Source organism: Hoplias malabaricus, chromosome 7, assembly GCF_029633855.1.
Source record: "Hoplias malabaricus isolate fHopMal1 chromosome 7, fHopMal1.hap1, whole genome shotgun sequence".
Lineage (NCBI taxonomy): Eukaryota > Metazoa > Chordata > Actinopteri > Characiformes > Erythrinidae > Hoplias > Hoplias malabaricus.
In genome coordinates this window covers 3,874,432-3,892,224 of record NC_089806.1, presented here as the reverse complement: position 1 = coordinate 3,892,224, position 17,793 = coordinate 3,874,432, and the positions used below count along the sequence as shown (strand labels likewise).

Below are 17,793 nucleotides of genomic sequence, written 5' to 3'. Positions count from 1 at the left end.
GGGAGAAGAAGAAGGTAACAAATTGGTCATGGTAGCCAGCCAAGGGCAGTGCAAGCTTCCCATATGGTCTAGCGGTTAGGATTCCTGGTTTTCACCCAGGTGGCCCGGGTTCGACTCCCGGTGTGGGAATGGACTTAAGCTTTGAGCGAAGTGTTTCGAGTCTGTACAGAAGCGGGGTGGGTGCTTTTGCAGTGCGGCTTGGACGTCGCGTACAGACAAAGTTTTAGGAGGCGCTCTGCTTCTCCCTCCCCAAGTGAGGCGTGGCCGTTGTCTCCCTTACGTAAAGCAAATGCCACGCGGAGAGACCAGAGCAAGGGGCCAGTGGCGCAATGTATCCGTCTGACTACGGATCAGAAGATTCTAGGTTCGACTCCTGGCTGGCTCGCACTTTTTGCTTTGTGCGTTTGGTGGTTGATAAGCACTTTAGCGCTTGTGAAGTCAGGGTGCAAAGAAAGTGTGGAACCTGTAAAGAACAGTCCTGAAATGCGGGCGTTGGCGAAAACCTGAGACAGGCAACTGACAACGGGCTGACTTTGGAGAATCTCAGCTCCTTGGTGGCCTCGTTAGCGCAGTAGGTAGCGCGTCAGTCTCATAATCTGAAGGTCGTGAGTTCGATCCTCACACGGGGCAGCGCCGTTTTTAAATACTAGTAGGGTGCCGTTCAGCTCACGCCATCTTTCCTTTTGCTGCTACGCGCCCCTTAAGCTAATCTCTAAACCACCCTGCCACCACGTGCAAATCATGAGTTCCCTGCACATCTGTTCTGATTTGGAATACGAGCCGCGGTGGCGGTAAATTCCCAGTGCCACGGAAGACTCGCGTCTTGGTAGATGGTTACGGCGCACCGTCATGGCTGCCGTTTGATGTGAAATGCCAAGTCCACAAAGGGGAAGGGAAGAGCGTTCTGTCTGTTTGCCAAGGAAATGCCTTCTTGTCAGCAGGGAAGCATTCCACCAAGGAAGGGAGGAGGCCGGGTGCGGCTTGAGCGGTGGCGCGCCGTGATCGTATAGTGGTTAGTACTCTGCGTTGTGGCCGCAGCAACCCCGGTTCGAATCCGGGTCACGGCAGGCTCTCGCTGCGAGCGGGTAGTGCTCGCCTTCGGGACCAGCAGCCGCTCTTTTGTGCGGCTGGCAGGCCTGGCCTTCATCCAAAGCCCTCTTGCAGACATAGAGTGGGCCAGCCAGCGCTGCAAATGGAAATGCACCTGTCTTATGGAGCGGAGAGCTCAAGGATGTTTTCTGTCCACGCGCAGGATTAGGACTCCTTGGACGCTGGGCCTGGCAAGAGGCACTCAAGCAGTTTTCGCATCCGCCTGTTCCATCAGGATGAAGGGTGCAAAGCTCCAGTTGGCCTCAGGAGGACAGCAGGGAGAGACGGGAGAAGAAGAAGGTAACAAATTGGTCATGGTGGCCAGCCGAGGGCAGTGCAAGCTTCCCATATGGTCTAGCGGTTAGGATTCCTGGTTTTCACCCAGGCGGCCTGGGTTCGACTCCCGGTATGGGAATGGACTTAAGCTTTGAGCGAAGTGTTCCGAGCCTGTACAGAAGCGGGGTTGGTGCTTTTGCAGCGCGGCTTGGACGTCACGTACAGACAAAGTTTTAGGAGGCGCTCTGCTTCTCCCTCCCCAAGTGAGGCGTGGCCGTTGTCTCCCTTACGTAAAGCAAATGCCACGCGGAGAGACCAGAGCAAGGGGCCAGTGGCGCAATGGATAACGCGTCTGACTACGGATCAGAAGATTCTAGGTTCGACTCCTGGCTGGCTCGCACTTTTTGCTTTGTGCGTTTGGTGGTTGATAAGCACTTTAGCGCTTGTGAAGTCAGGGTGCAAAGAAAGTGTGGAACCTGTAAAGAACAGTCCTGAAATGCGGGCGTTGGCGAAAACCTGAGACAGGCAACTGACAACGGGCTGACTTTGGAGAATCTCAGCTCCTTGGTGGCCTCGTTAGCGCAGTAGGTAGCGCGTCAGTCTCATAATCTGAAGGTCGTGAGTTCGATCCTCACACGGGGCAGCGCCGTTTTTAAATACTAGTAGGGTGCCGTTCAGCTCACGCCATCTTTCCTTTTGCTGCTACGCGCCCCTTAAGCTAATCTCTAAACCACCCTGCCACCACGTGCAAATCATGAGTTCCCTGCACATCTGTTCTGATTTGGAATACGAGCCGCGGTGGCGGTAAATTCCCAGTGCCACGGAAGACTCGCGTCTTGGTAGATGGTTACGGCGCACCGTCATGGCTGCCGTTTGATGTGAAATGCCAAGTCCACAAAGGGGAAGGGAAGAGCGTTCTGTCTGTTTGCCAAGGAAATGCCTTCTTGTCAGCAGGGAAGCATTCCACCAAGGAAGGGAGGAGGCCGGGTGCGGCTTGAGCGGTGGCGCGCCGTGATCGTATAGTGGTTAGTACTCTGCGTTGTGGCCGCAGCAACGCCGGTTCGAATCCGGGTCACGGCAGGCTCTCGCTGCGAGCGGGTAGTGCTCGCCTTCGGGACCAGCAGCCGCTCTTTTGTGCGGCTGGCAGGCCTGGCCTTCATCCAAAGCCCTCTTGCAGACATAGAGTGGGCCAGCCAGCGCTGCAAATGGAAATGCACCTGTCTTATGGAGCGGAGAGCTCAAGGATGTTTTCTGTCCACGCGCAGGATTAGGACTCCTTGGACGCTGGGCCTGGCAAGAGGCACTCAAGCAGTTTTCGCATCCGCCTGTTCCATCAGGATGAAGGGTGCAAAGCTCCAGTTGGCCTCAGGAGGACAGCAGGGAGAGACGGGAGAAGAAGAAGGTAACAAATTGGTCATGGTGGCCAGCCGAGGGCAGTGCAAGCTTCCCATATGGTCTAGCGGTTAGGATTCCTGGTTTTCACCCAGGCGGCCTGGGTTCGACTCCCGGTATGGGAATGGACTTAAGCTTTGAGCGAAGTGTTCCGAGCCTGTACAGAAGCGGGGTTGGTGCTTTTGCAGCGCGGCTTGGACGTCACGTACAGACAAAGTTTTAGGAGGCGCTCTGCTTCTCCCTCCCCAAGTGAGGCGTGGCCGTTGTCTCCCTTACGTAAAGCAAATGCCACGCGGAGAGACCAGAGCAAGGGGCCAGTGGCGCAATGGATAACGCGTCTGACTACGGATCAGAAGATTCTAGGTTCGACTCCTGGCTGGCTCGCACTTTTTGCTTTGTGCGTTTGGTGGTTGATAAGCACTTTAGCGCTTGTGAAGTCAGGGTGCAAAGAAAGTGTGGAACCTGTAAAGAACAGTCCTGAAATGCGGGCGTTGGCGAAAACCTGAGACAGGCAACTGACAACGGGCTGACTTTGGAGAATCTCAGCTCCTTGGTGGCCTCGTTAGCGCAGTAGGTAGCGCGTCAGTCTCATAATCTGAAGGTCGTGAGTTCGATCCTCACACGGGGCAGCGCCGTTTTTAAATACTAGTAGGGTGCCGTTCAGCTCACGCCATCTTTCCTTTTGCTGCTACGCGCCTCTTAAGCTAATCTCTAAACCACCCTGCCACCACGTGCAAATCATGAGTTCCCTGCACATCTGTTCTGATTTGGAATACGAGCCGCGGTGGCGGTAAATTCCCAGTGCCACGGAAGACTCGCGTCTTGGTAGATGGTTACGGCGCACCGTCATGGCTGCCGTTTGATGTGAAATGCCAAGTCCACAAAGGGGAAGGGAAGAGCGTTCTGTCTGTTTGCCAAGGAAATGCCTTCTTGTCAGCAGGGAAGCATTCCACCAAGGAAGGGAGGAGGCCGGGTGCGGCTTGAGCGGTGGCGCGCCGTGATCGTATAGTGGTTAGTACTCTGCGTTGTGGCCGCAGCAACCCCGGTTCAAATCCGGGTCACGGCAGGCTTTCTTTGCGAGCGGGTAGTGCTCGCCTTCGGGACCAGCAGCCGCTCTTTTGTGCGGCTGGCAGGCCTGGCCTTCATCCAAAGCCCTCTTGCAGACATAGAGTGGGCCAGCCAGCGCTGCAAATGGAAATGCACCTGTCTTATGGAGCGGAGAGCTCAAGGATGTTTTCTGTCCACGCGCAGGATTAGGACTCCTTGGACGCTGGGCCTGGCAAGAGGCACTCAAGCAGTTTTCGCATCCGCCTGTTCCATCAGGATGAAGGGTGCAAAGCTCCAGTTGGCCTCAGGAGGACAGCAGGGAGAGACGGGAGAAGAAGAAGGTAACAAATTGGTCATGGTAGCCAGCCAAGGGCAGTGCAAGCTTCCCATATGGTCTAGCGGTTAGGATTCCTGGTTTTCACCCAGGTGGCCCGGGTTCGACTCCCGGTGTGGGAATGGACTTAAGCTTTGAGCGAAGTGTTTCGAGTCTGTACAGAAGCGGGGTGGGTGCTTTTGCAGTGCGGCTTGGACGTCGCGTACAGACAAAGTTTTAGGAGGCGCTCTGCTTCTCCCTCCCCAAGTGAGGCGTGGCCGTTGTCTCCCTTACGTAAAGCAAATGCCACGCGGAGAGACCAGAGCAAGGGGCCAGTGGCGCAATGTATCCGTCTGACTACGGATCAGAAGATTCTAGGTTCGACTCCTGGCTGGCTCGCACTTTTTGCTTTGTGCGTTTGGTGGTTGATAAGCACTTTAGCGCTTGTGAAGTCAGGGTGCAAAGAAAGTGTGGAACCTGTAAAGAACAGTCCTGAAATGCGGGCGTTGGCGAAAACCTGAGACAGGCAACTGACAACGGGCTGACTTTGGAGAATCTCAGCTCCTTGGTGGCCTCGTTAGCGCAGTAGGTAGCGCGTCAGTCTCATAATCTGAAGGTCGTGAGTTCGATCCTCACACGGGGCAGCGCCGTTTTTAAATACTAGTAGGGTGCCGTTCAGCTCACGCCATCTTTCCTTTTGCTGCTACGCGCCCCTTAAGCTAATCTCTAAACCACCCTGCCACCACGTGCAAATCATGAGTTCCCTGCACATCTGTTCTGATTTGGAATACGAGCCGCGGTGGCGGTAAATTCCCAGTGCCACGGAAGACTCGCGTCTTGGTAGATGGTTACGGCGCACCGTCATGGCTGCCGTTTGATGTGAAATGCCAAGTCCACAAAGGGGAAGGGAAGAGCGTTCTGTCTGTTTGCCAAGGAAATGCCTTCTTGTCAGCAGGGAAGCATTCCACCAAGGAAGGGAGGAGGCCGGGTGCGGCTTGAGCGGTGGCGCGCCGTGATCGTATAGTGGTTAGTACTCTGCGTTGTGGCCGCAGCAACCCCGGTTCGAATCCGGGTCACGGCAGGCTCTCGCTGCGAGCGGGTAGTGCTCGCCTTCGGGACCAGCAGCCGCTCTTTTGTGCGGCTGGCAGGCCTGGCCTTCATCCAAAGCCCTCTTGCAGACATAGAGTGGGCCAGCCAGCGCTGCAAATGGAAATGCACCTGTCTTATGGAGCGGAGAGCTCAAGGATGTTTTCTGTCCACGCGCAGGATTAGGACTCCTTGGACGCTGGGCCTGGCAAGAGGCACTCAAGCAGTTTTCGCATCCGCCTGTTCCATCAGGATGAAGGGTGCAAAGCTCCAGTTGGCCTCAGGAGGACAGCAGGGAGAGACGGGAGAAGAAGAAGGTAACAAATTGGTCATGGTGGCCAGCCGAGGGCAGTGCAAGCTTCCCATATGGTCTAGCGGTTAGGATTCCTGGTTTTCACCCAGGCGGCCTGGGTTCGACTCCCGGTATGGGAATGGACTTAAGCTTTGAGCGAAGTGTTCCGAGCCTGTACAGAAGCGGGGTTGGTGCTTTTGCAGCGCGGCTTGGACGTCACGTACAGACAAAGTTTTAGGAGGCGCTCTGCTTCTCCCTCCCCAAGTGAGGCGTGGCCGTTGTCTCCCTTACGTAAAGCAAATGCCACGCGGAGAGACCAGAGCAAGGGGCCAGTGGCGCAATGGATAACGCGTCTGACTACGGATCAGAAGATTCTAGGTTCGACTCCTGGCTGGCTCGCACTTTTTGCTTTGTGCGTTTGGTGGTTGATAAGCACTTTAGCGCTTGTGAAGTCAGGGTGCAAAGAAAGTGTGGAACCTGTAAAGAACAGTCCTGAAATGCGGGCGTTGGCGAAAACCTGAGACAGGCAACTGACAACGGGCTGACTTTGGAGAATCTCAGCTCCTTGGTGGCCTCGTTAGCGCAGTAGGTAGCGCGTCAGTCTCATAATCTGAAGGTCGTGAGTTCGATCCTCACACGGGGCAGCGCCGTTTTTAAATACTAGTAGGGTGCCGTTCAGCTCACGCCATCTTTCCTTTTGCTGCTACGCGCCCCTTAAGCTAATCTCTAAACCACCCTGCCACCACGTGCAAATCATGAGTTCCCTGCACATCTGTTCTGATTTGGAATACGAGCCGCGGTGGCGGTAAATTCCCAGTGCCACGGAAGACTCGCGTCTTGGTAGATGGTTACGGCGCACCGTCATGGCTGCCGTTTGATGTGAAATGCCAAGTCCACAAAGGGGAAGGGAAGAGCGTTCTGTCTGTTTGCCAAGGAAATGCCTTCTTGTCAGCAGGGAAGCATTCCACCAAGGAAGGGAGGAGGCCGGGTGCGGCTTGAGCGGTGGCGCGCCGTGATCGTATAGTGGTTAGTACTCTGCGTTGTGGCCGCAGCAACCCCGGTTCGAATCCGGGTCACGGCAGGCTTTCTTTGCGAGCGGGTAGTGCTCGCCTTCGGGACCAGCAGCCGCTCTTTTGTGCGGCTGGCAGGCCTGGCCTTCATCCAAAGCCCTCTTGCAGACATAGAGTGGGCCAGCCAGCGCTGCAAATGGAAATGCACCTGTCTTATGGAGCGGAGAGCTCAAGGATGTTTTCTGTCCACGCGCAGGATTAGGACTCCTTGGACGCTGGGCCTGGCAAGAGGCACTCAAGCAGTTTTCGCATCCGCCTGTTCCATCAGGATGAAGGGTGCAAAGCTCCAGTTGGCCTCAGGAGGACAGCAGGGAGAGACGGGAGAAGAAGAAGGTAACAAATTGGTCATGGTAGCCAGCCAAGGGCAGTGCAAGCTTCCCATATGGTCTAGCGGTTAGGATTCCTGGTTTTCACCCAGGTGGCCCGGGTTCGACTCCCGGTGTGGGAATGGACTTAAGCTTTGAGCGAAGTGTTTCGAGTCTGTACAGAAGCGGGGTGGGTGCTTTTGCAGTGCGGCTTGGACGTCGCGTACAGACAAAGTTTTAGGAGGCGCTCTGCTTCTCCCTCCCCAAGTGAGGCGTGGCCGTTGTCTCCCTTACGTAAAGCAAATGCCACGCGGAGAGACCAGAGCAAGGGGCCAGTGGCGCAATGTATCCGTCTGACTACGGATCAGAAGATTCTAGGTTCGACTCCTGGCTGGCTCGCACTTTTTGCTTTGTGCGTTTGGTGGTTGATAAGCACTTTAGCGCTTGTGAAGTCAGGGTGCAAAGAAAGTGTGGAACCTGTAAAGAACAGTCCTGAAATGCGGGCGTTGGCGAAAACCTGAGACAGGCAACTGACAACGGGCTGACTTTGGAGAATCTCAGCTCCTTGGTGGCCTCGTTAGCGCAGTAGGTAGCGCGTCAGTCTCATAATCTGAAGGTCGTGAGTTCGATCCTCACACGGGGCAGCGCCGTTTTTAAATACTAGTAGGGTGCCGTTCAGCTCACGCCATCTTTCCTTTTGCTGCTACGCGCCCCTTAAGCTAATCTCTAAACCACCCTGCCACCACGTGCAAATCATGAGTTCCCTGCACATCTGTTCTGATTTGGAATACGAGCCGCGGTGGCGGTAAATTCCCAGTGCCACGGAAGACTCGCGTCTTGGTAGATGGTTACGGCGCACCGTCATGGCTGCCGTTTGATGTGAAATGCCAAGTCCACAAAGGGGAAGGGAAGAGCGTTCTGTCTGTTTGCCAAGGAAATGCCTTCTTGTCAGCAGGGAAGCATTCCACCAAGGAAGGGAGGAGGCCGGGTGCGGCTTGAGCGGTGGCGCGCCGTGATCGTATAGTGGTTAGTACTCTGCGTTGTGGCCGCAGCAACCCCGGTTCGAATCCGGGTCACGGCAGGCTCTCGCTGCGAGCGGGTAGTGCTCGCCTTCGGGACCAGCAGCCGCTCTTTTGTGCGGCTGGCAGGCCTGGCCTTCATCCAAAGCCCTCTTGCAGACATAGAGTGGGCCAGCCAGCGCTGCAAATGGAAATGCACCTGTCTTATGGAGCGGAGAGCTCAAGGATGTTTTCTGTCCACGCGCAGGATTAGGACTCCTTGGACGCTGGGCCTGGCAAGAGGCACTCAAGCAGTTTTCGCATCCGCCTGTTCCATCAGGATGAAGGGTGCAAAGCTCCAGTTGGCCTCAGGAGGACAGCAGGGAGAGACGGGAGAAGAAGAAGGTAACAAATTGGTCATGGTGGCCAGCCGAGGGCAGTGCAAGCTTCCCATATGGTCTAGCGGTTAGGATTCCTGGTTTTCACCCAGGCGGCCTGGGTTCGACTCCCGGTATGGGAATGGACTTAAGCTTTGAGCGAAGTGTTCCGAGCCTGTACAGAAGCGGGGTTGGTGCTTTTGCAGCGCGGCTTGGACGTCACGTACAGACAAAGTTTTAGGAGGCGCTCTGCTTCTCCCTCCCCAAGTGAGGCGTGGCCGTTGTCTCCCTTACGTAAAGCAAATGCCACGCGGAGAGACCAGAGCAAGGGGCCAGTGGCGCAATGGATAACGCGTCTGACTACGGATCAGAAGATTCTAGGTTCGACTCCTGGCTGGCTCGCACTTTTTGCTTTGTGCGTTTGGTGGTTGATAAGCACTTTAGCGCTTGTGAAGTCAGGGTGCAAAGAAAGTGTGGAACCTGTAAAGAACAGTCCTGAAATGCGGGCGTTGGCGAAAACCTGAGACAGGCAACTGACAACGGGCTGACTTTGGAGAATCTCAGCTCCTTGGTGGCCTCGTTAGCGCAGTAGGTAGCGCGTCAGTCTCATAATCTGAAGGTCGTGAGTTCGATCCTCACACGGGGCAGCGCCGTTTTTAAATACTAGTAGGGTGCCGTTCAGCTCACGCCATCTTTCCTTTTGCTGCTACGCGCCCCTTAAGCTAATCTCTAAACCACCCTGCCACCACGTGCAAATCATGAGTTCCCTGCACATCTGTTCTGATTTGGAATACGAGCCGCGGTGGCGGTAAATTCCCAGTGCCACGGAAGACTCGCGTCTTGGTAGATGGTTACGGCGCACCGTCATGGCTGCCGTTTGATGTGAAATGCCAAGTCCACAAAGGGGAAGGGAAGAGCGTTCTGTCTGTTTGCCAAGGAAATGCCTTCTTGTCAGCAGGGAAGCATTCCACCAAGGAAGGGAGGAGGCCGGGTGCGGCTTGAGCGGTGGCGCGCCGTGATCGTATAGTGGTTAGTACTCTGCGTTGTGGCCGCAGCAACCCCGGTTCGAATCCGGGTCACGGCAGGCTCTCGCTGCGAGCGGGTAGTGCTCGCCTTCGGGACCAGCAGCCGCTCTTTTGTGCGGCTGGCAGGCCTGGCCTTCATCCAAAGCCCTCTTGCAGACATAGAGTGGGCCAGCCAGCGCTGCAAATGGAAATGCACCTGTCTTATGGAGCGGAGAGCTCAAGGATGTTTTCTGTCCACGCGCAGGATTAGGACTCCTTGGACGCTGGGCCTGGCAAGAGGCACTCAAGCAGTTTTCGCATCCGCCTGTTCCATCAGGATGAAGGGTGCAAAGCTCCAGTTGGCCTCAGGAGGACAGCAGGGAGAGACGGGAGAAGAAGAAGGTAACAAATTGGTCATGGTGGCCAGCCGAGGGCAGTGCAAGCTTCCCATATGGTCTAGCGGTTAGGATTCCTGGTTTTCACCCAGGCGGCCTGGGTTCGACTCCCGGTATGGGAATGGACTTAAGCTTTGAGCGAAGTGTTCCGAGCCTGTACAGAAGCGGGGTTGGTGCTTTTGCAGCGCGGCTTGGACGTCACGTACAGACAAAGTTTTAGGAGGCGCTCTGCTTCTCCCTCCCCAAGTGAGGCGTGGCCGTTGTCTCCCTTACGTAAAGCAAATGCCACGCGGAGAGACCAGAGCAAGGGGCCAGTGGCGCAATGGATAACGCGTCTGACTACGGATCAGAAGATTCTAGGTTCGACTCCTGGCTGGCTCGCACTTTTTGCTTTGTGCGTTTGGTGGTTGATAAGCACTTTAGCGCTTGTGAAGTCAGGGTGCAAAGAAAGTGTGGAACCTGTAAAGAACAGTCCTGAAATGCGGGCGTTGGCGAAAACCTGAGACAGGCAACTGACAACGGGCTGACTTTGGAGAATCTCAGCTCCTTGGTGGCCTCGTTAGCGCAGTAGGTAGCGCGTCAGTCTCATAATCTGAAGGTCGTGAGTTCGATCCTCACACGGGGCAGCGCCGTTTTTAAATACTAGTAGGGTGCCGTTCAGCTCACGCCATCTTTCCTTTTGCTGCTACGCGCCCCTTAAGCTAATCTCTAAACCACCCTGCCACCACGTGCAAATCATGAGTTCCCTGCACATCTGTTCTGATTTGGAATACGAGCCGCGGTGGCGGTAAATTCCCAGTGCCACGGAAGACTCGCGTCTTGGTAGATGGTTACGGCGCACCGTCATGGCTGCCGTTTGATGTGAAATGCCAAGTCCACAAAGGGGAAGGGAAGAGCGTTCTGTCTGTTTGCCAAGGAAATGCCTTCTTGTCAGCAGGGAAGCATTCCACCAAGGAAGGGAGGAGGCCGGGTGCGGCTTGAGCGGTGGCGCGCCGTGATCGTATAGTGGTTAGTACTCTGCGTTGTGGCCGCAGCAACCCCGGTTCAAATCCGGGTCACGGCAGGCTTTCTTTGCGAGCGGGTAGTGCTCGCCTTCGGGACCAGCAGCCGCTCTTTTGTGCGGCTGGCAGGCCTGGCCTTCATCCAAAGCCCTCTTGCAGACATAGAGTGGGCCAGCCAGCGCTGCAAATGGAAATGCACCTGTCTTATGGAGCGGAGAGCTCAAGGATGTTTTCTGTCCACGCGCAGGATTAGGACTCCTTGGACGCTGGGCCTGGCAAGAGGCACTCAAGCAGTTTTCGCATCCGCCTGTTCCATCAGGATGAAGGGTGCAAAGCTCCAGTTGGCCTCAGGAGGACAGCAGGGAGAGACGGGAGAAGAAGAAGGTAACAAATTGGTCATGGTAGCCAGCCAAGGGCAGTGCAAGCTTCCCATATGGTCTAGCGGTTAGGATTCCTGGTTTTCACCCAGGTGGCCCGGGTTCGACTCCCGGTATGGGAATGGACTTAAGCTTTGAGCGAAGTGTTTCGAGTCTGTACAGAAGCGGGGTGGGTGCTTTTGCAGTGCGGCTTGGACGTCGCGTACAGACAAAGTTTTAGGAGGCGCTCTGCTTCTCCCTCCCCAAGTGAGGCGTGGCCGTTGTCTCCCTTACGTAAAGCAAATGCCACGCGGAGAGACCAGAGCAAGGGGCCAGTGGCGCAATGTATCCGTCTGACTACGGATCAGAAGATTCTAGGTTCGACTCCTGGCTGGCTCGCACTTTTTGCTTTGTGCGTTTGGTGGTTGATAAGCACTTTAGCGCTTGTGAAGTCAGGGTGCAAAGAAAGTGTGGAACCTGTAAAGAACAGTCCTGAAATGCGGGCGTTGGCGAAAACCTGAGACAGGCAACTGACAACGGGCTGACTTTGGAGAATCTCAGCTCCTTGGTGGCCTCGTTAGCGCAGTAGGTAGCGCGTCAGTCTCATAATCTGAAGGTCGTGAGTTCGATCCTCACACGGGGCAGCGCCGTTTTTAAATACTAGTAGGGTGCCGTTCAGCTCACGCCATCTTTCCTTTTGCTGCTACGCGCCCCTTAAGCTAATCTCTAAACCACCCTGCCACCACGTGCAAATCATGAGTTCCCTGCACATCTGTTCTGATTTGGAATACGAGCCGCGGTGGCGGTAAATTCCCAGTGCCACGGAAGACTCGCGTCTTGGTAGATGGTTACGGCGCACCGTCATGGCTGCCGTTTGATGTGAAATGCCAAGTCCACAAAGGGGAAGGGAAGAGCGTTCTGTCTGTTTGCCAAGGAAATGCCTTCTTGTCAGCAGGGAAGCATTCCACCAAGGAAGGGAGGAGGCCGGGTGCGGCTTGAGCGGTGGCGCGCCGTGATCGTATAGTGGTTAGTACTCTGCGTTGTGGCCGCAGCAACCCCGGTTCGAATCCGGGTCACGGCAGGCTCTCGCTGCGAGCGGGTAGTGCTCGCCTTCGGGACCAGCAGCCGCTCTTTTGTGCGGCTGGCAGGCCTGGCCTTCATCCAAAGCCCTCTTGCAGACATAGAGTGGGCCAGCCAGCGCTGCAAATGGAAATGCACCTGTCTTATGGAGCGGAGAGCTCAAGGATGTTTTCTGTCCACGCGCAGGATTAGGACTCCTTGGACGCTGGGCCTGGCAAGAGGCACTCAAGCAGTTTTCGCATCCGCCTGTTCCATCAGGATGAAGGGTGCAAAGCTCCAGTTGGCCTCAGGAGGACAGCAGGGAGAGACGGGAGAAGAAGAAGGTAACAAATTGGTCATGGTGGCCAGCCGAGGGCAGTGCAAGCTTCCCATATGGTCTAGCGGTTAGGATTCCTGGTTTTCACCCAGGCGGCCTGGGTTCGACTCCCGGTATGGGAATGGACTTAAGCTTTGAGCGAAGTGTTCCGAGCCTGTACAGAAGCGGGGTTGGTGCTTTTGCAGCGCGGCTTGGACGTCGCGTACAGACAAAGTTTTAGGAGGCGCTCTGCTTCTCCCTCCCCAAGTGAGGCGTGGCCGTTGTCTCCCTTACGTAAAGCAAATGCCACGCGGAGAGACCAGAGCAAGGGGCCAGTGGCGCAATGTATCCGTCTGACTACGGATCAGAAGATTCTAGGTTCGACTCCTGGCTGGCTCGCACTTTTTGCTTTGTGCGTTTGGTGGTTGATAAGCACTTTAGCGCTTGTGAAGTCAGGGTGCAAAGAAAGTGTGGAACCTGTAAAGAACAGTCCTGAAATGCGGGCGTTGGCGAAAACCTGAGACAGGCAACTGACAACGGGCTGACTTTGGAGAATCTCAGCTCCTTGGTGGCCTCGTTAGCGCAGTAGGTAGCGCGTCAGTCTCATAATCTGAAGGTCGTGAGTTCGATCCTCACACGGGGCAGCGCCGTTTTTAAATACTAGTAGGGTGCCGTTCAGCTCACGCCATCTTTCCTTTTGCTGCTACGCGCCCCTTAAGCTAATCTCTAAACCACCCTGCCACCACGTGCAAATCATGAGTTCCCTGCACATCTGTTCTGATTTGGAATACGAGCCGCGGTGGCGGTAAATTCCCAGTGCCACGGAAGACTCGCGTCTTGGTAGATGGTTACGGCGCACCGTCATGGCTGCCGTTTGATGTGAAATGCCAAGTCCACAAAGGGGAAGGGAAGAGCGTTCTGTCTGTTTGCCAAGGAAATGCCTTCTTGTCAGCAGGGAAGCATTCCACCAAGGAAGGGAGGAGGCCGGGTGCGGCTTGAGCGGTGGCGCGCCGTGATAGTATAGTGGTTAGTACTCTGCGTTGTGGCCGCAGCAACCCCGGTTCGAATCCGGGTCACGGCAGGCTCTCGCTGCGAGCGGGTAGTGCTCGCCTTCGGGACCAGCAGCCGCTCTTTTGTGCGGCTGGCAGGCCTGGCCTTCATCCAAAGCCCTCTTGCAGACATAGAGTGGGCCAGCCAGCGCTGCAAATGGAAATGCACCTGTCTTATGGAGCGGAGAGCTCAAGGATGTTTTCTGTCCACGCGCAGGATTAGGACTCCTTGGACGCTGGGCCTGGCAAGAGGCACTCAAGCAGTTTTCGCATCCGCCTGTTCCATCAGGATGAAGGGTGCAAAGCTCCAGTTGGCCTCAGGAGGACAGCAGGGAGAGACGGGAGAAGAAGAAGGTAACAAATTGGTCATGGTGGCCAGCCGAGGGCAGTGCAAGCTTCCCATATGGTCTAGCGGTTAGGATTCCTGGTTTTCACCCAGGCGGCCTGGGTTCGACTCCCGGTATGGGAATGGACTTAAGCTTTGAGCGAAGTGTTCCGAGCCTGTACAGAAGCGGGGTTGGTGCTTTTGCAGCGCGGCTTGGACGTCGCGTACAGACAAAGTTTTAGGAGGCGCTCTGCTTCTCCCTCCCCAAGTGAGGCGTGGCCGTTGTCTCCCTTACGTAAAGCAAATGCCACGCGGAGAGACCAGAGCAAGGGGCCAGTGGCGCAATGTATCCGTCTGACTACGGATCAGAAGATTCTAGGTTCGACTCCTGGCTGGCTCGCACTTTTTGCTTTGTGCGTTTGGTGGTTGATAAGCACTTTAGCGCTTGTGAAGTCAGGGTGCAAAGAAAGTGTGGAACCTGTAAAGAACAGTCCTGAAATGCGGGCGTTGGCGAAAACCTGAGACAGGCAACTGACAACGGGCTGACTTTGGAGAATCTCAGCTCCTTGGTGGCCTCGTTAGCGCAGTAGGTAGCGCGTCAGTCTCATAATCTGAAGGTCGTGAGTTCGATCCTCACACGGGGCAGCGCCGTTTTTAAATACTAGTAGGGTGCCGTTCAGCTCACGCCATCTTTCCTTTTGCTGCTACGCGCCCCTTAAGCTAATCTCTAAACCACCCTGCCACCACGTGCAAATCATGAGTTCCCTGCACATCTGTTCTGATTTGGAATACGAGCCGCGGTGGCGGTAAATTCCCAGTGCCACGGAAGACTCGCGTCTTGGTAGATGGTTACGGCGCACCGTCATGGCTGCCGTTTGATGTGAAATGCCAAGTCCACAAAGGGGAAGGGAAGAGCGTTCTGTCTGTTTGCCAAGGAAATGCCTTCTTGTCAGCAGGGAAGCATTCCACCAAGGAAGGGAGGAGGCCGGGTGCGGCTTGAGCGGTGGCGCGCCGTGATAGTATAGTGGTTAGTACTCTGCGTTGTGGCCGCAGCAACCCCGGTTCGAATCCGGGTCACGGCAGGCTCTCGCTGCGAGCGGGTAGTGCTCGCCTTCGGGACCAGCAGCCGCTCTTTTGTGCGGCTGGCAGGCCTGGCCTTCATCCAAAGCCCTCTTGCAGACATAGAGTGGGCCAGCCAGCGCTGCAAATGGAAATGCACCTGTCTTATGGAGCGGAGAGCTCAAGGATGTTTTCTGTCCACGCGCAGGATTAGGACTCCTTGGACGCTGGGCCTGGCAAGAGGCACTCAAGCAGTTTTCGCATCCGCCTGTTCCATCAGGATGAAGGGTGCAAAGCTCCAGTTGGCCTCAGGAGGACAGCAGGGAGAGACGGGAGAAGAAGAAGGTAACAAATTGGTCATGGTGGCCAGCCGAGGGCAGTGCAAGCTTCCCATATGGTCTAGCGGTTAGGATTCCTGGTTTTCACCCAGGCGGCCCGGGTTCGACTCCCGGTATGGGAATGGACTTAAGCTTTGAGCGAAGTGTTCCGAGCCTGTACAGAAGCGGGGTTGGTGCTTTTGCAGCGCGGCTTGGACGTCACGTACAGACAAAGTTTTAGGAGGCGCTCTGCTTCTCCCTCCCCAAGTGAGGCGTGGCCGTTGTCTCCCTTACGTAAAGCAAATGCCACGCGGAGAGACCAGAGCAAGGGGCCAGTGGCGCAATGGATAACGCGTCTGACTACGGATCAGAAGATTCTAGGTTCGACTCCTGCCTGGCTCGCACTTTTTGCTTTGTGCGTTTGGTGGTTGATAAGCACTTTAGCGCTTGTGAAGTCAGGGTGCAAAGAAAGTGTGGAACCTGTAAAGAACAGTCCTGAAATGCGGGCGTTGGCGAAAACCTGAGACAGGCAACTGACAACGGGCTGACTTTGGAGAATCTCAGCTCCTTGGAGGCCTCGTTAGCGCAGTAGGTAGCGCGTCAGTCTCATAATCTGAAGGTCGTGAGTTCGATCCTCACACGGCGCAGCGCCGTTTTTAAATACTAGTAGGGTGCCGTTCAGCTCACGCCATCTTTCCTTTTGCTGCTACGCGCCCCTTAAGCTAATCTCTAAACCACCCTGCCACCACGTGCAAATCATGAGTTCCCTGCACATCTGTTCTGATTTGGAATACGAGCCGCGGTGGCGGTAAATTCCCAGTGCCACGGAAGACTCGCGTCTTGGTAGATGGTTACGGCGCACCGTCATGGCTGCCGTTTGATGTGAAATGCCAAGTCCACAAAGGGGAAGGGAAGAGCGTTCTGTCTGTTTGCCAAGGAAATGCCTTCTTGTCAGCAGGGAAGCATTCCACCAAGGAAGGGAGGAGGCCGGGTGCGGCTTGAGCGGTGGCGCGCCGTGATAGTATAGTGGTTAGTACTCTGCGTTGTGGCCGCAGCAACCCCGGTTCGAATCCGGATCACGGCAGGCTCTCGCTGCGAGCGGGTAGTGCTCGCCTTCGGGACCAGCAGCCGCTCTTTTGTGCGGCTGGCAGGCCTGGCCTTCATCCAAAGCCCTCTTGCAGACATAGAGTGGGCCAGCCAGCGCTGCAAATGGAAATGCACCTGTCTTATGGAGCGGAGAGCTCAAGGATGTTTTCTGTCCACGCGCAGGATTAGGACTCCTTGGACGCTGGGCCTGGCAAGAGGCACTCAAGCAGTTTTCGCATCCGCCTGTTCCATCAGGATGAAGGGTGCAAAGCTCCAGTTGGCCTCAGGAGGACAGCAGGGAGAGACGGGAGAAGAAGAAGGTAACAAATTGGTCATGGTGGCCAGCCGAGGGCAGTGCAAGCTTCCCATATGGTCTAGCGGTTAGGATTCCTGGTTTTCACCCAGGCGGCCCGGGTTCGACTCCCGGTATGGGAATGGACTTAAGCTTTGAGCGAAGTGTTCCGAGCCTGTACAGAAGCGGGGTTGGTGCTTTTGCAGCGCGGCTTGGACGTCACGTACAGACAAAGTTTTAGGAGGCGCTCTGCTTCTCCCTCCCCAAGTGAGGCGTGGCCGTTGTCTCCCTTACGTAAAGCAAATGCCACGCGGAGAGACCTGAGCAAGGGGCCAGTGGCGCAATGGATAACGTGTCTGACTACGGATCAGAAGATTCTAGGTTCGACTCCTGCCTGGCTCGCACTTTTTGCTTTGTGCGTTTGGTGGTTGATAAGCACTTTAGCGCTTGTGAAGTCAGGGTGCAAAGAAAGTGTGGAACCTGTAAAGAACAGTCCTGAAATGCGGGCGTTGGCGAAAACCTGAGACAGGCAACTGACAACGGGCTGACTTTGGAGAATCTCAGCTCCTTGGTGGCCTCGTTAGCGCAGTAGGTAGCGCGTCAGTCTCATAATCTGAAGGTCGTGAGTTCGATCCTCACACGGGGCAGCGCCGTTTTTAAATACTAGTAGGGTGCCGTTCAGCTCACGCCATCTTTCCTTTTGCTGCTACGCGCCCCTTAAGCTAATCTCTAAACCACCCTGCCACCACGTGCAGATCATGAGTTCCCTGCACATCTGTTCTGATTTGGAATACGAGCCGCGGTGGCGGTAAATTCCCAGTGCCACGGAAGACTCGCGTCTTGGTAGATGGTTACGGCGCACCGTCATGGCTGCCGTTTGATGTGAAATGCCAAGTCCACAAAGGGGAAGGGAAGAGCGTTCTGTCTGTTTGCCAAGGAAATGCCTTCTTGTCAGCAGGGAAGCATTCCACCAAGGAAGGGAGGAGGCCGGGTGTGGCTTGAGCGGTGGCGCGCCGTGATCGTATAGTGGTTAGTACTCTGCGTTGTGGCCGCAGCAACCCCGGTTCGAATCCGGGTCACGGCAGGCTCTCGCTGCGAGCGGGTAGTGCTCGCCTTCGGGACCAGCAGCTGCTCTTTTGTGCGGCTGGCAGGCCTGGCCTTCATCCAAAGCCCTCTTGCAGACATAGAGTGGGCCAGCCAGCGCTGCAAATGGAAATGCACCTGTCTTATGGAGCGGAGAGCTCAAGGATGTTTTCTGTCCACGCGCAGGATTAGGACTCCTTGGACTC

The 17,793-nt window shown here is 55.6% G+C and overlaps 45 non-coding genes across 45 annotated transcripts; all 45 read left to right on the top strand.

Moving 5' to 3' along the window:
• Positions 1-57: 57 nt before the first annotated feature.
• trnae-uuc (transfer RNA glutamic acid (anticodon UUC)) lies at positions 58-129 on the top strand. Its single transcript has one exon. It is a non-coding gene; the product is annotated as a tRNA-Glu (tRNA).
• Positions 130-557: 428 nt separating this feature from the next.
• On the top strand, positions 558-630 carry trnam-cau (transfer RNA methionine (anticodon CAU)). Its single transcript has one exon. It is a non-coding gene; the product is annotated as a tRNA-Met (tRNA).
• Positions 631-995: 365 nt separating this feature from the next.
• Positions 996-1,067, top strand: trnah-gug (transfer RNA histidin (anticodon GUG)). Its single transcript has one exon. It is a non-coding gene; the product is annotated as a tRNA-His (tRNA).
• A 365-nt stretch (positions 1,068-1,432) lies between these two features.
• trnae-uuc (transfer RNA glutamic acid (anticodon UUC)) lies at positions 1,433-1,504 on the top strand. Its single transcript has one exon. It is a non-coding gene; the product is annotated as a tRNA-Glu (tRNA).
• Positions 1,505-1,690: 186 nt separating this feature from the next.
• Positions 1,691-1,763, top strand: trnar-acg (transfer RNA arginine (anticodon ACG)). Its single transcript has one exon. It is a non-coding gene; the product is annotated as a tRNA-Arg (tRNA).
• Positions 1,764-1,935: 172 nt separating this feature from the next.
• On the top strand, positions 1,936-2,008 carry trnam-cau (transfer RNA methionine (anticodon CAU)). The gene has a single exon. It is a non-coding gene; the product is annotated as a tRNA-Met (tRNA).
• Positions 2,009-2,810: 802 nt separating this feature from the next.
• Positions 2,811-2,882, top strand: trnae-uuc (transfer RNA glutamic acid (anticodon UUC)). Its single transcript has one exon. It is a non-coding gene; the product is annotated as a tRNA-Glu (tRNA).
• Positions 2,883-3,068: 186 nt separating this feature from the next.
• On the top strand, positions 3,069-3,141 carry trnar-acg (transfer RNA arginine (anticodon ACG)). The gene has a single exon. It is a non-coding gene; the product is annotated as a tRNA-Arg (tRNA).
• Positions 3,142-3,313: 172 nt separating this feature from the next.
• trnam-cau (transfer RNA methionine (anticodon CAU)) lies at positions 3,314-3,386 on the top strand. Its single transcript has one exon. It is a non-coding gene; the product is annotated as a tRNA-Met (tRNA).
• Positions 3,387-3,751: 365 nt separating this feature from the next.
• On the top strand, positions 3,752-3,823 carry trnah-gug (transfer RNA histidin (anticodon GUG)). The gene has a single exon. It is a non-coding gene; the product is annotated as a tRNA-His (tRNA).
• A 365-nt stretch (positions 3,824-4,188) lies between these two features.
• trnae-uuc (transfer RNA glutamic acid (anticodon UUC)) lies at positions 4,189-4,260 on the top strand. The gene has a single exon. It is a non-coding gene; the product is annotated as a tRNA-Glu (tRNA).
• Positions 4,261-4,688: 428 nt separating this feature from the next.
• Positions 4,689-4,761, top strand: trnam-cau (transfer RNA methionine (anticodon CAU)). Its single transcript has one exon. It is a non-coding gene; the product is annotated as a tRNA-Met (tRNA).
• Positions 4,762-5,126: 365 nt separating this feature from the next.
• Positions 5,127-5,198, top strand: trnah-gug (transfer RNA histidin (anticodon GUG)). The gene has a single exon. It is a non-coding gene; the product is annotated as a tRNA-His (tRNA).
• A 365-nt stretch (positions 5,199-5,563) lies between these two features.
• On the top strand, positions 5,564-5,635 carry trnae-uuc (transfer RNA glutamic acid (anticodon UUC)). The gene has a single exon. It is a non-coding gene; the product is annotated as a tRNA-Glu (tRNA).
• A 186-nt stretch (positions 5,636-5,821) lies between these two features.
• On the top strand, positions 5,822-5,894 carry trnar-acg (transfer RNA arginine (anticodon ACG)). The gene has a single exon. It is a non-coding gene; the product is annotated as a tRNA-Arg (tRNA).
• Positions 5,895-6,066: 172 nt separating this feature from the next.
• Positions 6,067-6,139, top strand: trnam-cau (transfer RNA methionine (anticodon CAU)). The gene has a single exon. It is a non-coding gene; the product is annotated as a tRNA-Met (tRNA).
• Positions 6,140-6,504: 365 nt separating this feature from the next.
• trnah-gug (transfer RNA histidin (anticodon GUG)) lies at positions 6,505-6,576 on the top strand. Its single transcript has one exon. It is a non-coding gene; the product is annotated as a tRNA-His (tRNA).
• A 365-nt stretch (positions 6,577-6,941) lies between these two features.
• Positions 6,942-7,013, top strand: trnae-uuc (transfer RNA glutamic acid (anticodon UUC)). Its single transcript has one exon. It is a non-coding gene; the product is annotated as a tRNA-Glu (tRNA).
• A 428-nt stretch (positions 7,014-7,441) lies between these two features.
• Positions 7,442-7,514, top strand: trnam-cau (transfer RNA methionine (anticodon CAU)). The gene has a single exon. It is a non-coding gene; the product is annotated as a tRNA-Met (tRNA).
• A 365-nt stretch (positions 7,515-7,879) lies between these two features.
• trnah-gug (transfer RNA histidin (anticodon GUG)) lies at positions 7,880-7,951 on the top strand. The gene has a single exon. It is a non-coding gene; the product is annotated as a tRNA-His (tRNA).
• A 365-nt stretch (positions 7,952-8,316) lies between these two features.
• On the top strand, positions 8,317-8,388 carry trnae-uuc (transfer RNA glutamic acid (anticodon UUC)). The gene has a single exon. It is a non-coding gene; the product is annotated as a tRNA-Glu (tRNA).
• A 186-nt stretch (positions 8,389-8,574) lies between these two features.
• On the top strand, positions 8,575-8,647 carry trnar-acg (transfer RNA arginine (anticodon ACG)). Its single transcript has one exon. It is a non-coding gene; the product is annotated as a tRNA-Arg (tRNA).
• A 172-nt stretch (positions 8,648-8,819) lies between these two features.
• Positions 8,820-8,892, top strand: trnam-cau (transfer RNA methionine (anticodon CAU)). The gene has a single exon. It is a non-coding gene; the product is annotated as a tRNA-Met (tRNA).
• A 365-nt stretch (positions 8,893-9,257) lies between these two features.
• Positions 9,258-9,329, top strand: trnah-gug (transfer RNA histidin (anticodon GUG)). Its single transcript has one exon. It is a non-coding gene; the product is annotated as a tRNA-His (tRNA).
• Positions 9,330-9,694: 365 nt separating this feature from the next.
• Positions 9,695-9,766, top strand: trnae-uuc (transfer RNA glutamic acid (anticodon UUC)). The gene has a single exon. It is a non-coding gene; the product is annotated as a tRNA-Glu (tRNA).
• A 186-nt stretch (positions 9,767-9,952) lies between these two features.
• trnar-acg (transfer RNA arginine (anticodon ACG)) lies at positions 9,953-10,025 on the top strand. The gene has a single exon. It is a non-coding gene; the product is annotated as a tRNA-Arg (tRNA).
• Positions 10,026-10,197: 172 nt separating this feature from the next.
• Positions 10,198-10,270, top strand: trnam-cau (transfer RNA methionine (anticodon CAU)). The gene has a single exon. It is a non-coding gene; the product is annotated as a tRNA-Met (tRNA).
• A 365-nt stretch (positions 10,271-10,635) lies between these two features.
• trnah-gug (transfer RNA histidin (anticodon GUG)) lies at positions 10,636-10,707 on the top strand. The gene has a single exon. It is a non-coding gene; the product is annotated as a tRNA-His (tRNA).
• Positions 10,708-11,072: 365 nt separating this feature from the next.
• trnae-uuc (transfer RNA glutamic acid (anticodon UUC)) lies at positions 11,073-11,144 on the top strand. Its single transcript has one exon. It is a non-coding gene; the product is annotated as a tRNA-Glu (tRNA).
• A 428-nt stretch (positions 11,145-11,572) lies between these two features.
• On the top strand, positions 11,573-11,645 carry trnam-cau (transfer RNA methionine (anticodon CAU)). Its single transcript has one exon. It is a non-coding gene; the product is annotated as a tRNA-Met (tRNA).
• A 365-nt stretch (positions 11,646-12,010) lies between these two features.
• On the top strand, positions 12,011-12,082 carry trnah-gug (transfer RNA histidin (anticodon GUG)). The gene has a single exon. It is a non-coding gene; the product is annotated as a tRNA-His (tRNA).
• A 365-nt stretch (positions 12,083-12,447) lies between these two features.
• On the top strand, positions 12,448-12,519 carry trnae-uuc (transfer RNA glutamic acid (anticodon UUC)). Its single transcript has one exon. It is a non-coding gene; the product is annotated as a tRNA-Glu (tRNA).
• Positions 12,520-12,947: 428 nt separating this feature from the next.
• On the top strand, positions 12,948-13,020 carry trnam-cau (transfer RNA methionine (anticodon CAU)). Its single transcript has one exon. It is a non-coding gene; the product is annotated as a tRNA-Met (tRNA).
• Positions 13,021-13,385: 365 nt separating this feature from the next.
• trnah-gug (transfer RNA histidin (anticodon GUG)) lies at positions 13,386-13,457 on the top strand. Its single transcript has one exon. It is a non-coding gene; the product is annotated as a tRNA-His (tRNA).
• A 365-nt stretch (positions 13,458-13,822) lies between these two features.
• Positions 13,823-13,894, top strand: trnae-uuc (transfer RNA glutamic acid (anticodon UUC)). The gene has a single exon. It is a non-coding gene; the product is annotated as a tRNA-Glu (tRNA).
• Positions 13,895-14,322: 428 nt separating this feature from the next.
• Positions 14,323-14,395, top strand: trnam-cau (transfer RNA methionine (anticodon CAU)). Its single transcript has one exon. It is a non-coding gene; the product is annotated as a tRNA-Met (tRNA).
• A 365-nt stretch (positions 14,396-14,760) lies between these two features.
• Positions 14,761-14,832, top strand: trnah-gug (transfer RNA histidin (anticodon GUG)). The gene has a single exon. It is a non-coding gene; the product is annotated as a tRNA-His (tRNA).
• A 365-nt stretch (positions 14,833-15,197) lies between these two features.
• Positions 15,198-15,269, top strand: trnae-uuc (transfer RNA glutamic acid (anticodon UUC)). The gene has a single exon. It is a non-coding gene; the product is annotated as a tRNA-Glu (tRNA).
• A 186-nt stretch (positions 15,270-15,455) lies between these two features.
• trnar-acg (transfer RNA arginine (anticodon ACG)) lies at positions 15,456-15,528 on the top strand. Its single transcript has one exon. It is a non-coding gene; the product is annotated as a tRNA-Arg (tRNA).
• Positions 15,529-15,700: 172 nt separating this feature from the next.
• trnam-cau (transfer RNA methionine (anticodon CAU)) lies at positions 15,701-15,773 on the top strand. Its single transcript has one exon. It is a non-coding gene; the product is annotated as a tRNA-Met (tRNA).
• A 365-nt stretch (positions 15,774-16,138) lies between these two features.
• trnah-gug (transfer RNA histidin (anticodon GUG)) lies at positions 16,139-16,210 on the top strand. Its single transcript has one exon. It is a non-coding gene; the product is annotated as a tRNA-His (tRNA).
• Positions 16,211-16,575: 365 nt separating this feature from the next.
• trnae-uuc (transfer RNA glutamic acid (anticodon UUC)) lies at positions 16,576-16,647 on the top strand. Its single transcript has one exon. It is a non-coding gene; the product is annotated as a tRNA-Glu (tRNA).
• A 186-nt stretch (positions 16,648-16,833) lies between these two features.
• On the top strand, positions 16,834-16,906 carry trnar-acg (transfer RNA arginine (anticodon ACG)). The gene has a single exon. It is a non-coding gene; the product is annotated as a tRNA-Arg (tRNA).
• A 172-nt stretch (positions 16,907-17,078) lies between these two features.
• trnam-cau (transfer RNA methionine (anticodon CAU)) lies at positions 17,079-17,151 on the top strand. The gene has a single exon. It is a non-coding gene; the product is annotated as a tRNA-Met (tRNA).
• Positions 17,152-17,516: 365 nt separating this feature from the next.
• On the top strand, positions 17,517-17,588 carry trnah-gug (transfer RNA histidin (anticodon GUG)). Its single transcript has one exon. It is a non-coding gene; the product is annotated as a tRNA-His (tRNA).
• The last annotated feature ends 205 nt before the right edge of the window (positions 17,589-17,793 follow it).